Genomic DNA, 14847 nt, shown 5'->3' with positions numbered 1-14847 from the left:
CTTGCATCCACTAGTTCACTCTTGAACTGTCCACCACAGTCAAGTCTAGACTAGGTGGTAGCCAGGAGCCAGGGACTTCATCCTGGTCTCCCATATATGTGCGGAAGTGCTAGTGTTTGTGCCATCACCTTCTGCCTTCCCAGCAGTAATAATATGAAGCCAAATTGGAAAAGAAGAAGCCTGGATTCAAACCCTCACTCTGATATGGGAGGGGGGCTTCACAAGCAAAAGCTTGCTATGCTGCACAACAATGCCAGTCTCAAGTACTATTATCTTTTAAATTTTCTATCTGCCCTCTGTTCTATGAACGTGTGTGTGTGTGTGTGTTTTGTAAATACTTACACACAGGAGGACATAAAAGAATGTGTGGCTGAGATCTTATCCATATGAAGACTGACAGCTGGCATAGCATTAGTTTGTGGTAAACAAAAGTCGAAGGATTAGCAAAAATCTCCCAAGAATCCTTTTTTTTTTTCCAATGATTTATTTATTTGTTTGAAAGGTAGAGTTACAGAAAGGCAGAGACAGAGAGAAAAAGAGAAGACTTCCATTCACTGGTCCACTCCCCAGATGGCCGCATGGGTCAAAATTGCACCAATCCAAAGCTAGGAGCCAGGAGCTTCTTTCTGGTCTCCCACGTGGGTACAGGGGCCCAAGGACTTGGGCCATCTTCCACTGTTTTCCTAGGCCATCATAGAAAGCTGGATTGGAAGTAGAGCAGCCGAGTTTCGAACTGGAGCCCATATGGAATGCTGGCACTGCAGATGACATCATTACCCACTAAGCCATAGTGCTGCTCCCCTGCCTTAAAAATTCTAATAGCTTTGGGGTTACTGAAAGTCACTAGGTTTCCCCCACGAAAATTGAAAAGGCATTGCCTTCCATGTAGCACTCACCCCTTCACATTATCCGTAATTCTACCTTCTTGGTGACTAATGTTATCTCTTTCCTTTGAATTTTGCAAATGATCATGGTGACACAGAAGATTTGTTGCAGCTTCCTGTTCTAGGTTACCTTAGAGTTCTTTCCATTCTCAGACATTTTAGGCTTGAAGAGTATGCGTGGAATATAGCCTGTGCTTACATAGTCTACCTAATTATCACAGACTGGAGATGGCATACCCAAATGAATAAAACCTAATTTCTTCAAATTTCTAATTGAAATGGGTTATAATTAAGGGACTACCAACATCCTTTAGTAATTAGTGAGTATTCCATATTCCTAAGTTTATCAAACACTCAAAATAAGTGTATCCCGCCATCGCCATGCTTTGAACTCGCACTGCTACATAGCCGTCATCCATGCACAACAAACAAAAATCAGGTAAAACTTCAAGAAAATATTTTTTCTCATCTGAACTGAATAAAGTACAGTCTTAATAGTTTCTCAATATGCATGAATATCTTTTTTCTACCCTGAGTATGTGCTTCCAATTCCTTTTGTGAAAATTTAATAGTCATTGTGAAAATATTACATGAGACCTTTAAAATATGATTAAATCATGAAGGGGAGCCACCTTATATGAAACTGATAGCCTTATAAAATGGATGGAGAGATCTAGCTAGGCTCTTCTGCCACCCAAGGCTGCAGCGTCCAAGTTGACTTCTTGGAAGGATGTGCCCTCGACAGACGCATAGCCTGGGGTGCCTTGATGTTAGATTTCCTAGGCTCCATAACTGAGAAAACTATTTTTTTTTTAATTTATAACTTCCCCAGTCTGTGGTACTTTCTTATTGCAGCACAACAAATTTCTGTGTTGGACAAGCTATCTGTCATGATACTATACCTTTAAATGTTAAATGGAATAAATATAGTGATAAGTAGTCATTGTGGTACCAATTAAATATTTTAAGTGAAATTCTGAGAGAAGTGCTCAGTACAAAGAAATGACAATAATTAACATTTATTGTTAGTTAGGTCCTCATTGAATTCTTAAATCTTGTCCTTTATACTAAGACAGTCTTATTTGCATTCTTTTTTAAAAGCTTTTATTTAATGAATTCATTTTTCATAGGTACAACTTTAGGAATATAGTGATTCTTTCCCCCATACCCACCCTCCCATTCTGACTCCCGTCCTACCTCCTACTCCCTCTCCCACCCCTTCTTCATTAAGGTTCATTTTTAGTTTAATTTTATATACAGAGGACCAACTCTATGTTAAATACAGATTTCAACAGTTTGCATGCACACACACATGCAACATTTAGAGTACAGTTTGAGAACAAGTTTTGCAGTTAATTCTCAAAGTACAACACATTAAGGATGGAGGTCCTACATGGGGAATAAGTGCACAGTGACTCCTATTGTTCCTTTAACAACATTCTTATTTGTGACGCCAGTGATCACCCAAGGCTCTTGCCATGGGCTGCCAAAGCTATGGAAGACCACAGACTCCATCTGTATTTGGACACATCCATAAGCAAAGTGGAAGTTCTCTCGTCCAGAGAAAAGTACTTCCTTTGATGACCCCCTTTTTCCACTGAGGTCTTACAGAGACCTTCGTGTAGGATATTTTTTTTTGTTACAGAATTTTGGCTTTCCATGCCTGAAATGCTCTCACAGGCCTTTCAGCCAGACCAGGAAGCCTTAAGGGTTGATTCTGAGGTCAGAGTGTTATTTTACACGGAAAAACTTGGACAGCCTAGCAGAGCTGTGTGCTGTCTGTTTGGGATCAGGGAATTCAGGGCACATCATTCCTAATCTTAAACAGAGAAATTTAGGCTGGATTATAGTTAATAGACACCATAAGTGGTGTCAAACGCAGTGCTATTCTGTCTGCTATCATGGTGCTACGGGAACATCTGATTCCTGAGGATGTCTCACACGAGTATTCCTGGAAGAGCAGAATTAATTACTGTAACAAATCAGCTCAATATAGTTCAAAATAACATGCTGTGTTATTTAGGATGACAAAAATTATTATAGGTTAATACGGAATCAAGTCCACAATAGTAAAAGCAGAAAAATATTATTTTAATATGATAATCCCTTTTGATACTTCCAAAGTATAATTGATCAGTGTATGTTTTAACAGAAGGAAAGGGTGCCCTCAAGTGGTTACTTTAAAGATAAACAATTAGATAACTAGCATCTCACTTGAACTTACATTTAATAGACGCTAAGCTGAAGATTGTTAATATAGAATGAAGATAAAGTAAATAAAGAAGGCTCTTAGCAGAAGGTGTCAGGAAAACTTAAATGTAGAAAAGAAATGTATTAACGATTAGACTGAGCTATGATTTCTTCTTATTCAGTAAAACATGGATCCTACACCTGTAAGGTGTGCTTCAAGATTGGGGTTGCCACATTTGTAAATAATATTAGAGATGTCATGTTAACACTTACACATATTTGCATCTTCATTACAAAATGTTGAATAGAAACTTCACTTCCTTCAAATTGGTTACTTCTATATTCTTGAATGATAATTTTAGTCAGATTAGATCAAAGCTTAATGGAAATTAGTTTTTCACTCATTTTAAAATGTGTCACTGGAAATTATAATAATTTCCATGTCCTGTTTTACTATAAGGGATGTTGACGTAATTTACTATTAATTGTCCCCTAAATGGAGACAATGTGTTTCTCAACACAGTTCACTCAAGAGGGATTTGCAGAGGAAGGTTGCTCTGGAACTACCCCCCGCCCCCATGTCCTCCAAGGTTCCTGAGCTGAGGTGGCTGCTCACATTACAAGATGAGCAGTGCAATGTAGGTCACTTGGCTGCAGGATTCTTTAAGCTTATGTGATTCTTTAACTTTATGAGCTGAATTATATCCAAATTCACATGTTGAGATTCTAAATCTCAGTGCCTCAGAATGTGCTTTCATTTGTAGATAGGGTCCTCAGATAATTAAGATTAAACGAGTTCTTTGGAGGGGGCCCTCATTCAATTTGTCAGGTGTCTTTAGAAGAAGAGATTAGGGTACTAAGAGAGGGACACTGTGAAGACACAGGGAAAATATGGCCAGCTGGGAGACACGGAGGTCTCAGAAGAAAGCAACCCTGCTGAGACCCTGCTGAGACCCTGCTCTTGGACTGCTGGCTTCCAAGTCCCTGAAGAAACAAGTGACTGTTGTTCAAGCTACACAAACTGTTGTGCTTTGTTATGGAAGCCATAGCACATTGACATATTCTGAGTTATTTTTATCTAAGCACTGTAGAAATTTGAAATTAATTTTTTCTAGAAAGTATCACTTCCAATAAAGATAAAAATCAGGCCGGTGCCACGGCTCAACAGGCTAATCCTCCGCCTGGTGGCGCCGGCACACCGGGTTCTAGTCCCGGTTGGGGCGCCAGATTCTATCCCGGTTGCCCCTCTTCCAGGCCAGCTCTCTGCTATGGCCCGGGAGTGCAGTGGAGGATGGCCCAAGTGCTTGGGCCCTGCACCCCATGGGAGACCAGGAGAAGCACCTGGCTCCTGCCATAGGATCAGCACGGTGCGCCGGCCGCAGCGCGCCAGCCGCGGCGGCCATTGGAGGGTGAACCAATGGCGAAGGAAGACCTTTCTCTCTGTCTCTCTCTCTCACTGTCCACTCTGCCTGTCAAAAAAAAAAAAAAAATTTCAACTGGTGGTAAATAAAATAAACTGACATCTAACAGATGCTAATTAAATGCTACTAATAATTTTTTTCACCAGGTCAATGGTTATGTTTTCTCTCCACCATCAAAGTGTCCTAACTATATTCTCTTTTCTCCTGTTTTCCTCCAAGCTAGTCACATGCCCCCTACTTTCCAACCAATTAGTGGGCCCATCCTGCAGTCTGGGACAAAGAGACAAGGAAGCCACAGGGAGCCACATTGCCCAGTCATCCACACCATCATTAGCATGAGCAACAGATGCTCTCTATAGGGTACTGTATTGTTTTTCTAGTCCATAATTCAGGCAGGTAGGCACATTAAATGCATTTTCACCTACCATAGTTTCAATTTAACAAAGGGTTTATCAGAACATAACCCCTTTTTACATCAAGAATCATCTGTAAATACTCTGTCAGGGAACTGTTTGATGTAAAATGTGTTTGTTGGTTTTCTGAGTGGTGGTATTTTATGTCATAGAATAGCTGTGGATATAATATTAGTTAGCAGGCACAAAAGTCTTAGAAAAGTTCCTGGAACACATTAAGTGTTTAATAAACTTGGAAAGTTACCGAGTCTATAGCAACCTCAGTGTTTGCATCCATGAAATGAAATAAAAAGTATTTCTTCCTCCCTGTGTTGCCAGGATTGAATGACATATAGAATGCAAAACAAATTTTAAAACTAAATTTTATAAAACCAAAGCAAATAATGCATGTAACAAGAGGAAGGGTTATGTCCTCAAGTTATGTTAAAATTAACTGGAAAATTACTTATTAAACTTTCCTATAAAATTGATAAACTTTGGGACTTCAGAAATATTTTGAATATGCACAGTAATGATGTATCGAGGTTTCTAATGTAATGAAATCATTATCTAATGCACAGAAAAGAAGGAAACTTGGAAAACAGCATTTAATGCTGAAATGGTATTTTACAATGGACAATTTTTTTCTTGAGATTGCCATTATAAATGCTCAATTGGTAAGATTATTACCCCAGCTTTAGGAGTAAAATTCTTACATTTAAATTCAAGGATTAGATATTTTATTCAATCATATTCTTCTGCAGGAAAACCTGGCAGGTATATTGTGAAAGGACACAAAATATATTTAATTCCCACTTAATTTATACTTGAACTATAAAATAACAATAGACTTCTCAAGTAACAATGGATAAACCCATACTGGGTTATTAAGAGAAAGAAACTTCTAAAGTGTATATGACAGTAAATAACATTTTAAAATTATTTATTTGAAAGGCAGAGAGTGAGAGAGAGAGAGAGAGAGAGAGGAGACAGATATTTTCCTTCCACTCACTCATGCCACAAAAGAAACCAGAAAAGAACCAGAACCGGGCCAAGCTGAAGCCAGGAGCCTGCATCAGATAGACACCCAAGAACTTAGGCAGGGGCTGCCTTTGTATGTGCACTAGCTGAAAACTACATTGGAAGTAGAGGATCTGGTGCTGGAGCTGCCATTCTGATGATGCTACAGGTGGCCTAGGCAGTACCTTAACATATTGCACCATATCACCTGTCTCAGTAAATAACATTTGTATTATATATATATATATATATATATATATATATATATATAGTATTTATAATACCGGGGATCCTTTATTATCCATCCTGCTTATAGTCTTTATGTAAACCTTGTGAGATTAACATTAATTTGATAGTTGATTAGTGAATAATTGGTAATGAGACATTGTCAAGAAAATAAAGTCCATTAGGTTCTCTTGCTCTCATGGCAACTGGCAGGCCTGGACACTGATGCAATTCTTCTGTGTGAAACCTTGGCTGCCTGCCACTGTCATCTGTAAGCAAATTTGAGAAACTGAGGACATCGCTGAGCATGGATCCTCTTTGCATGCTCATGTAACGCCATGAGCATAGCAGATTATGTGTGTGTGCACTCCTGCTGATTCAATAATAAAGAGGCTTCAGGGCTGGCATTGTGGCATAGTGGGTAAAGCCACAACCTCTAACACCAGCATCCCACATAGGAGCCAGGTCGAATCCCATATGCTCCACTTCTGATCCAACTCTGTTAATGTGCCTGGGAAAGCAGTACAGGACGGTTCAAGTTCTTGGACCCCTGAAACTCATGTGGGAGACCAAGATAGAACTCCTGGATCCTGGCTCCTGGCTTTGAGCTGGCCCAGTCTTGGCTCTCGTGGCCATTTAGGGAGTGAACCAGCATATGGAAGATCTTTCTCTCTGTCTCTGTTTCTCCCCCTCTGTAACTCTTTCAAATGCATAAATAAATATTAACAAAAAAGGAATAAAGAATCTACATAGGGTTCTGAACCTGTTCTTTGGCCTATCTGAATCTGGACCTAATAGTCCTCAAACTCAGCTCCTGAATTATACCTGATGTAGTTTATAACATTCATCTCAAGCCAGTAGGGCTCAGCTGAGGCTGTTCAAGATTGTGATGTAGCTGGTAAAGCCACCACCTGCAGTGCTGGCATTCCATATGGATGCCAGTTTGAGTCCTGGCTGCTCCAATTCCGATCCGGCTATCTGCTGTGGCCAGGGAAAGCAGTAGAAGATGGCCCAAGTCCTTGGGCCCCTGCACCTGCATGGGAGACCTGGAAGAAGCTCCTGGCTACTTGCTTCAGATAGGCTCATCTCTGGCTGTTGTGGCCAGTTGGGGAGTGAACCAGCAGTTGGAAAACCTCTCTCTCTCTTGCTCTTGCTCTCACTCTCTCTCTCTCTCTTCCTTTTTCTCTCTCTCTCTCCCTCCCTCTGCTCTCCTCTCTCTGTGTATCTCTGACTTTCAAATTACATAAATAACTCTTTAAAAAAAAGAGTGTGTGATGCTTAGTGGTTACAGCCTTGTCTGCTCAGATGACCTCCAGGGGTGGGCCAAAGTGGATGACTTGCCTACTATTATAGAGAAGGTATTAGATAAGAAGAATGCCTGGGCAGTGGTCAGAGCAATGGGGTGGGTCTTTTTTAACTGCTTTGAGGGTAGTAACTAATGCTAGACTGCAGGTGGAAATGCAAGAACTGCATCTGCAGCACACCTTAGAGGATGCAACAGAGGATCAGGAGTCAAAGGAAAATATTATTCACACCCTGGAAGGAGAGATTGAAGCCCCAGGGTATACCTGATGCTAGAAGAAGCCTGGCAATTTCAATGGTTGAGTTCTCCAGTGATGAGCATGATGCTGAGCCTCTGGTACTGTTCAACACCTGTTATGTGGTCACCCAAATAGAGACCCGGTAATCAAGGGATTCTCAGGGCCCCCTCTCACAAGTGGTAGAGCATTTGATGTTCTGCCCACATAGCCAGGCAGAGTTGCTGGGTCTGGAAGCTAAATTGAGGGAAAAGGCTTCCCAGCCCTTTGCTGCTTGGCTGCTCTGATTATGGGGTGTCAGGGTAGATGGGATTTTGCTCTTGGGGCTAGAAATGGAAAAATTGGCATTTCTGATCATGCAGCCTACCTTGTGGCAGCTGCTTCACATTGCCTGTCACACAGTAAAGAACCACTTTTTTAGATTGAGTTATGACAGGAGCTCGTATGGTGTGATCCAATGCCAGAGATTTCCCTGAGGCCATCAGCAAGTTGAAGATGTATGCTTAGTTAAAATAGGTGTTGCAGGGATTGGGCATGCACAATTCTGTCTGTAATGCTGGGACTTATGGACTAAATGAGGAAGTTTCCTCTGCAGGGATGTATGATCTTATGCTGTAGATGCCGTGATTTGTCCATTGGTGGCAATACTTGCTCTAACATGGGACAGGCTACCTATGTGATTATCCAAGGTGATGCTAGCTTGAGAAAGGCTGAGACAGTGTGCATGATCTAATTTGTTTATTCTATAGTTTAACAGAAGAAGTGAATATTGGTAGAATGAAAGAAATAGCAAAACATATATAGATACTATACAATAAAGATACTATTAAAGACTGCCTTCAACTTTACTTTTTTTATTTATTAAATTTTAACAGATTCCATATAGTTCATAGGTATAATTCTAAGAATATAATTTTCTCATTCTCCCTCCCCATCTTTCTCTCCCACCATCCATCCCTCTCCCTTTCTTTATTTTCTTTAGTTTTTGAGGTAAATGTTTTAGATATGCATTATAGCAAAAAAAAGGTTTAATGCTTCACCAAATAAGAATTTTAAGAAGTAAAAAAAAAATCCTAGGTTAATGAGAATGCAGACAATGGCTATAAACAATTATTGAATGGGAAAATGACCATCTCACTAATATGTAGTATATTTTAAAATAATCACAGTTCATTAAAACTATAGTAGCATAACATTCTTAATCATTGGTTTGACAAAGGTATATGTTTATGGAATGAAATTATCCTGCTTAAGGTACAATTTGATGAGATTTGACTAATGTGTGTAGTCATCATCACCACCAAAATCCAAGGTTTACAAATTCCCATCATCTCAAGAAGCTCCCTCATGTCCCACTGCAGTTAACTGTCAATTCCCTGTCTTGACCCCTGACAAATATTAATTTCTTTATTGTCACTGTGGTTTGACCCTTCTAAGAATTAAGGAGATGATACAATACGTTTCTTTTTAATCTTTGGCTTCTTTACTTAGCATAATGCTTTTGAGACTCATCCACATTGTTGTGTAAAAGAGGCACCTTCAAAAGATCCATGAAAAATGTGTTTTTATTTCCATGTACTTTCACAAGTCCATCATAGTTTGAATCTTTTAATTACTGAATATTAATCCATTGTATTGATATAATCAATGTATTTATACATTCACCAGTTAAAGTATTTAGGTTATTTTCATTTTTGACAACTAAAAGTCAGTCTTTGTGTGGTCATATATTTCATTTCACTTGAGCACATAAGTTCAGTCTTAAGTTTCTTTTAATAAATTTATTCCATTTTGCTAACAGAAATGGAATAGTTTCTCTGGTTTCATATTCAGATTTTTTTTTTTGACAGGCAGAGTGGACAGTGAGAGAAAGACAGAGGGAAAGGTCTTCCTTTACCGTTGGTTCACCCCTCAATGGCTGCTGTGGCCGGCGCGCTGTGGCTGGTGCATCGCTCTGATCTGAAGCCAGGAGCCAGGTGCTTCTCCTGGTCTCCCATGCAGGTGCAGGGCCCAAGGACTTAGGCCATCATCCATTGCACTCCCGGGCCACAGCAGAGAGCTGGACTGGAAGAGAGGCGACTGGGACAGAATCCGGCGCCCCGACTAGGATTAGAACCCATTATGCCGGCACTGCAGGCGGAGGATTAGCCTATTGAGCTGCAGCACCGGCCAAATTGTTCAGTTTTAGTGTGCAGAAATACTGTTGACATTATGTGTTGATTTGACATTCTGCAATCTTGCCAAATTTTTATTAGAATTAATCATATGTATGTATTCATTTGTGTGTGTTTTCTAAGAATTTTCCATATAGAAACTCATGGTATCTATTTATAGAAACATACTTTAAGTCTTCCATTTCAAAGTGGATACTTCATATTTCTTTTACTTTCCTGATTTATTTGTCTAGAAACTTTAGTGTGATGTTACATTGAAGTCATGAGAGTACACATTCTTGTCTTGGTCACAATCATAGTGGGAGAAACACCCAATCATTCAAGTGATAACTCCATCATTAGTAGATTTTTGAACTGTCTTTTATCAGGTTATACCATTTCACTTCTATTTCTAGCTTGCTGACTACTGTACTCATGATCATGTGTTAGATTCCATCAAATGCATTTTTCTGTAGTCATTGAAATGATCACATGGTTTTCTATTCTTTGCTCTGTTAATATGGTATGTCATATGGTTTACTTCAGGTTACTTATTTATTTGAAAGTCAGAGTGAAAGACAGAGAGAGATGCCCTCCCTCTGCTGATTCATTTACCCGATTACCCCAATGACCAGAGCTGACCTGGGCAAAAGCCAGGTGTCAGGAGCTCCATCCAGGTCCATGTGGGTGGCAGGGGCTCAGACACTCGGGCCATCTTGCGTTGCTTTCCCAGGCCATTAGCAGTGAACTGATGAGAAGCAGAGCAGACAGGACATGAACCAGCACCCACCTGGGATGCTGGCATCACAGGTGGCAGCTGAAGTTACTATGCCACAGCACCATCCCCAAAAGTTTTTAGATTTAAACCAACTTTGAATGTCTGAAATAAATTTCACTCTGTCATGCTGTATAATCCTTTTCCTGTACTGCTTAGCATCTTTGGCTAATATGTATTGAGGATTTTACATTTATATCCTTAAGGGGTATTAGTCTGTGGATCTGTTTGCCTTTGTTAGATTTCTTAAAAGTTCTGAAGGCAGACATTTGACACAGTAGTTGAGACTCTTGTTGGGACAATTGAACTCCATGGTAGAATGCCTTTTAGTCTCACATTTCTGCTTCCAATTTCAGCTTCCTGGTAATGTGTACTGTAGTAGACAGCAGGTAATGTCCAAATATTTGAGTCCTTGCAACCCATGTGGAGATGTATACTGGTCTCTGGGCTCCTGGCTTCAGCATGGCCCAGCCCCAAATGCTAGGGGCATTTGAGCTGTAAACCATCTGATGACAGATCTCTGTCTCTTTCTATGTTTCTCTTTGTGTGTCATGCTGTATTTTCAGTAAAAACTTAAAATTTAAATAAAATTAAAAATTATGAACACTCACACTTTAAGGACACCATCAAGAAAGTGAAAAGACCACCATCGAATAGCCAAAAAGCAAAAGCAATTCAAATATGCACTATTTGATGAAAGGAAAAAATTCATAATACATCCACATGTGTATATATACATGTATGTTATGTTATAAATACATAAATAATGTGTTATAAATATAAATAATATAAATGAAATGCTGATATATACTACAACATGTGTACACCTTGAAAATATGCTAAGTTAAAGAAACCTGTCTTAAAAGATCACATACTTTATCGTTCCACACACTTGTGTAATATCCAGAATAGGCTGATTTCTAGAGACAGCAAGTCGATTCTTGCCTGCCTAAGACTAAAGAAGGAGGAAGTAACAAATGAGCGATAATGAGTAAAGACAGGGCAAGTTTTGGAGTGATGAAAATATAATAAAATTAGATAGCAGTGTTGATTATCCAACTCTGAATGTGGGAAAATTGATGAAATACATACTTTAAAGTGTTGAAGAGAAAACACAAAAAACTAATGGTGATGCTTCTGTCCATCTGTGCTTGAAATTATCACAATCTGCATACTTCAGTTTTGAGGTAATAGAATTTCATCTTATTTAAGCCAGCTTAAATAAGATTTTCTGTCACCTGCAAAAAAGAATACTAAGGTTTATGCACCAAATGCCTAAATTTAATAAGGGAATTGAGGGCACATCCAAAGAGAAGACACCAGATGGCAACTATAAATAAGGTTAACACATGTTACTTTAAAAATCTCAATATCACCTCCAATTAACCTTGATAATGTAGAACTTTTTATTATTTTTACTAGTGAAAAAATAATCAAAAAATTAGGATTTTTAGTACTTCTTGACAATTTTTATATTGAAACTAAAAACACAAACAAACATTCAAAATAATTCAGTAAAATTTTCACTAAGGAGAAAACTGGCACTCTATGAGGAATCTACTTTAATTAATATGTAGGTAGAGTTAAGTGATATCTTCCTTTCATCTCTTGATCTCTCTCTCTCTCTCTGTACAGAGGCAGACTTTTCATCAACTAAGTCATTCCCCAAATGCCATGACAGTTATTGCTGAGTCAAGACAAAGCTAGAAAGCTAGAATTCAATTCAAGTCTCCCATGTGGGTAGTGGGGACCTAGCTACTTGAGCCAGCATCTGCTGTCTTCCAGGTTGCACATTAGTAGAAAGCTGGAATTGGAAGTGGAGCCAACAATTGAAGCCAGGCATTCTCACATGGGATTTGGGCATCTCATGTGGTGGGTTAATGAACTGTGCAAAATGCCCATCCTTAAAATGATGATTTTATTAACATAATTCCAAGCATGAAGTTAAAACTTAAGATATACAATGAAAAGCAACTCTCAGTATATTCTTTAAAATTATTGTAACTGTATTGGCTTGAGTTAAAAGAGTCATTTGAGATACAGGTGAATGGAGCCAGCATTATGGTATAGCAGACAAAGCTGCCACCTGGCATGCCAGCATCTCTTAGTGTTGCCAGTTTGATTCCCAGCTGTTCAACTTCCTATCCATCTCCCTGCAGAGGACCTGGAAAAGCAGCAGATGATGGACCAAGTGTTTGGGCAGCTGCACCCATGTAGGAGAGTTGGAAGAAGCTCCTGTTTCAAAATTATATTTGTGTTAAAACACTAATATTTAGAAAACTATCAAAGGGTTAAAAATGTTGAATCTGAAGAAGAAAGAGTGCTAAGAACTTTAGAACTTCCTAGGGATTGCTATACAGGATGTAAATAGGGGTGAATAATAATATAATTCAAGGAAACACTTTTGTGTTTATTGCTTTATTTTCAAAGAGAGACTTTCCTGGAATAAACCAAGTGAAATTAGCAGAAAACACTAGCCTACTCTTGTGGCATGAGCAGCAGAAACTGGGCTCAGGATGAAGCAATGGATTTCTTGGTTAGATGAGCCTAATCTGTTCAGTTGATGGTCACAGAATTATCTCTGAGACTCCCTGGGTACAGAATTCCTCTTTAGTTATCACTTGGCTTAAAGAGTGTCATGAATAAAATGTAGGCATTATACTGGGTTTTATAAAGGGGGACTAGGTACCATCTCTCTACATAGAGATAGAACTAGGTAAAGATGGAACTAGGTAGAGATGGAACCAACACAGAGGAGGCAAAACAAACCTTGAGCGATGATGTCTTGCTGATGTCTCTACTGATGCAAACTTGACAATTCACCCCACCACTTGACACGATCTCTAGTTAGCTCCCAACAAAGCAGGAGCTGAACATACTGCCAGGCTAGCATGTTTTGTCAGAATGGAGCAGGTTCCCCCTAAACATGACCAAGAATCTGTAGTCCCAGATCAAGCAGCTGCTTGACCAAATGTGAGGCCCCTGTATAGTCAGCAGGGCCTTGTAGTTAACTCAGCTTTCACAGCTATTACAAGCTGATTAAAAAATTATCAGATAAAATCAAAGTAAAGATATTATTTCTTCTCCCTTTGCCTATAATGTGCACAGTTGAATAGAGATTTGCAATGTATCTGACAGAACACATTTGAAAATCCAACAATTTGTTAAAAGAGAGAATACGGAAATACACATTAAATATCTCAAGTTGGAAAGGAGAAATACTAGGAAACATATTTTCATATTTAAGACTGCCTATCCCTTTCTAGTCTGGGACACAATACCAAATTAAAAACAACTTTTATCAATATGAAGAGAACTATTGAATTTAGAGGATATACTTATTCAAAAAGATTATTTATTTATTTATTTGTTATTTATTTGTTTGAAAGTCAGAGAAGCAGAAACAGTGAGAGATCTTTCATCCACTAGTTCATTCCGCAGATGGTTACAGCAGTCAAGGCTGAGACTGCCAAATGCCAGGAACTTCTGGGTCTCATTCATGGGTGCAGGGAGGGGCCCAAGCATTTGGGTCATCCTCCCCCTTTTTTTTCCAGGACATTAACAGGGAGCTGTATCAGAAGTAAAGCAGTCAGATCTGGCACCGGCAGCCATTTGTGATGCCAACGTTTCAGGCAGCAGCTTTACCCACTATGCCACAATGCCAGACCAGAGTGGTATATTTTTCAAGACAACAAAAATACTATAGTAAAATACAATACTACCAAGGAAGTAATGACAATAAGATTAAACAATAGGGAAATTCAGGTTGTGATATTATGAAGAAAATTGAGCAAACTGAAGATTTTCAGGAAAAGCAGTGAGAAGAGAAGTAAGCTAGAGAATGAAAATAGTTTTAATATCTATGATTAGTAAATCTAGAAAGAGGAACATAAAAGTGAGAATAATAATAAAATAATAGAAGAAACTTTTCTAGAAAAGAGAATACACATTTTCACAGGATAATGATCTATTATACAATTACATCAGCAAAGTGTCACTCACAGTATATCATGGTGGTAAATGTTAGATTATCTTATTAACTCAAAATTTTTTTAAATGGCTTATAGATAAGATTGTCCATAAATTTAAGCTGCTAAAATCAATCAAAGATACATTTTAATTTGTGGGACCTGAATCTGTGTATCATATGTTTTAGACTTGTTGGTAGAAAGAAACTAAAAACATTTTAGATGGTTGTGCTTAAGTTTACTGGCTAAACAAACTACACCATGTTAGATATTTAAGAGGT

The sequence above is a fragment of the Lepus europaeus genome, chromosome 6 (genome assembly GCF_033115175.1).
Source record: "Lepus europaeus isolate LE1 chromosome 6, mLepTim1.pri, whole genome shotgun sequence".
Lineage (NCBI taxonomy): Eukaryota > Metazoa > Chordata > Mammalia > Lagomorpha > Leporidae > Lepus > Lepus europaeus.
Note: the sequence above shows the minus strand (reverse complement) of the source record.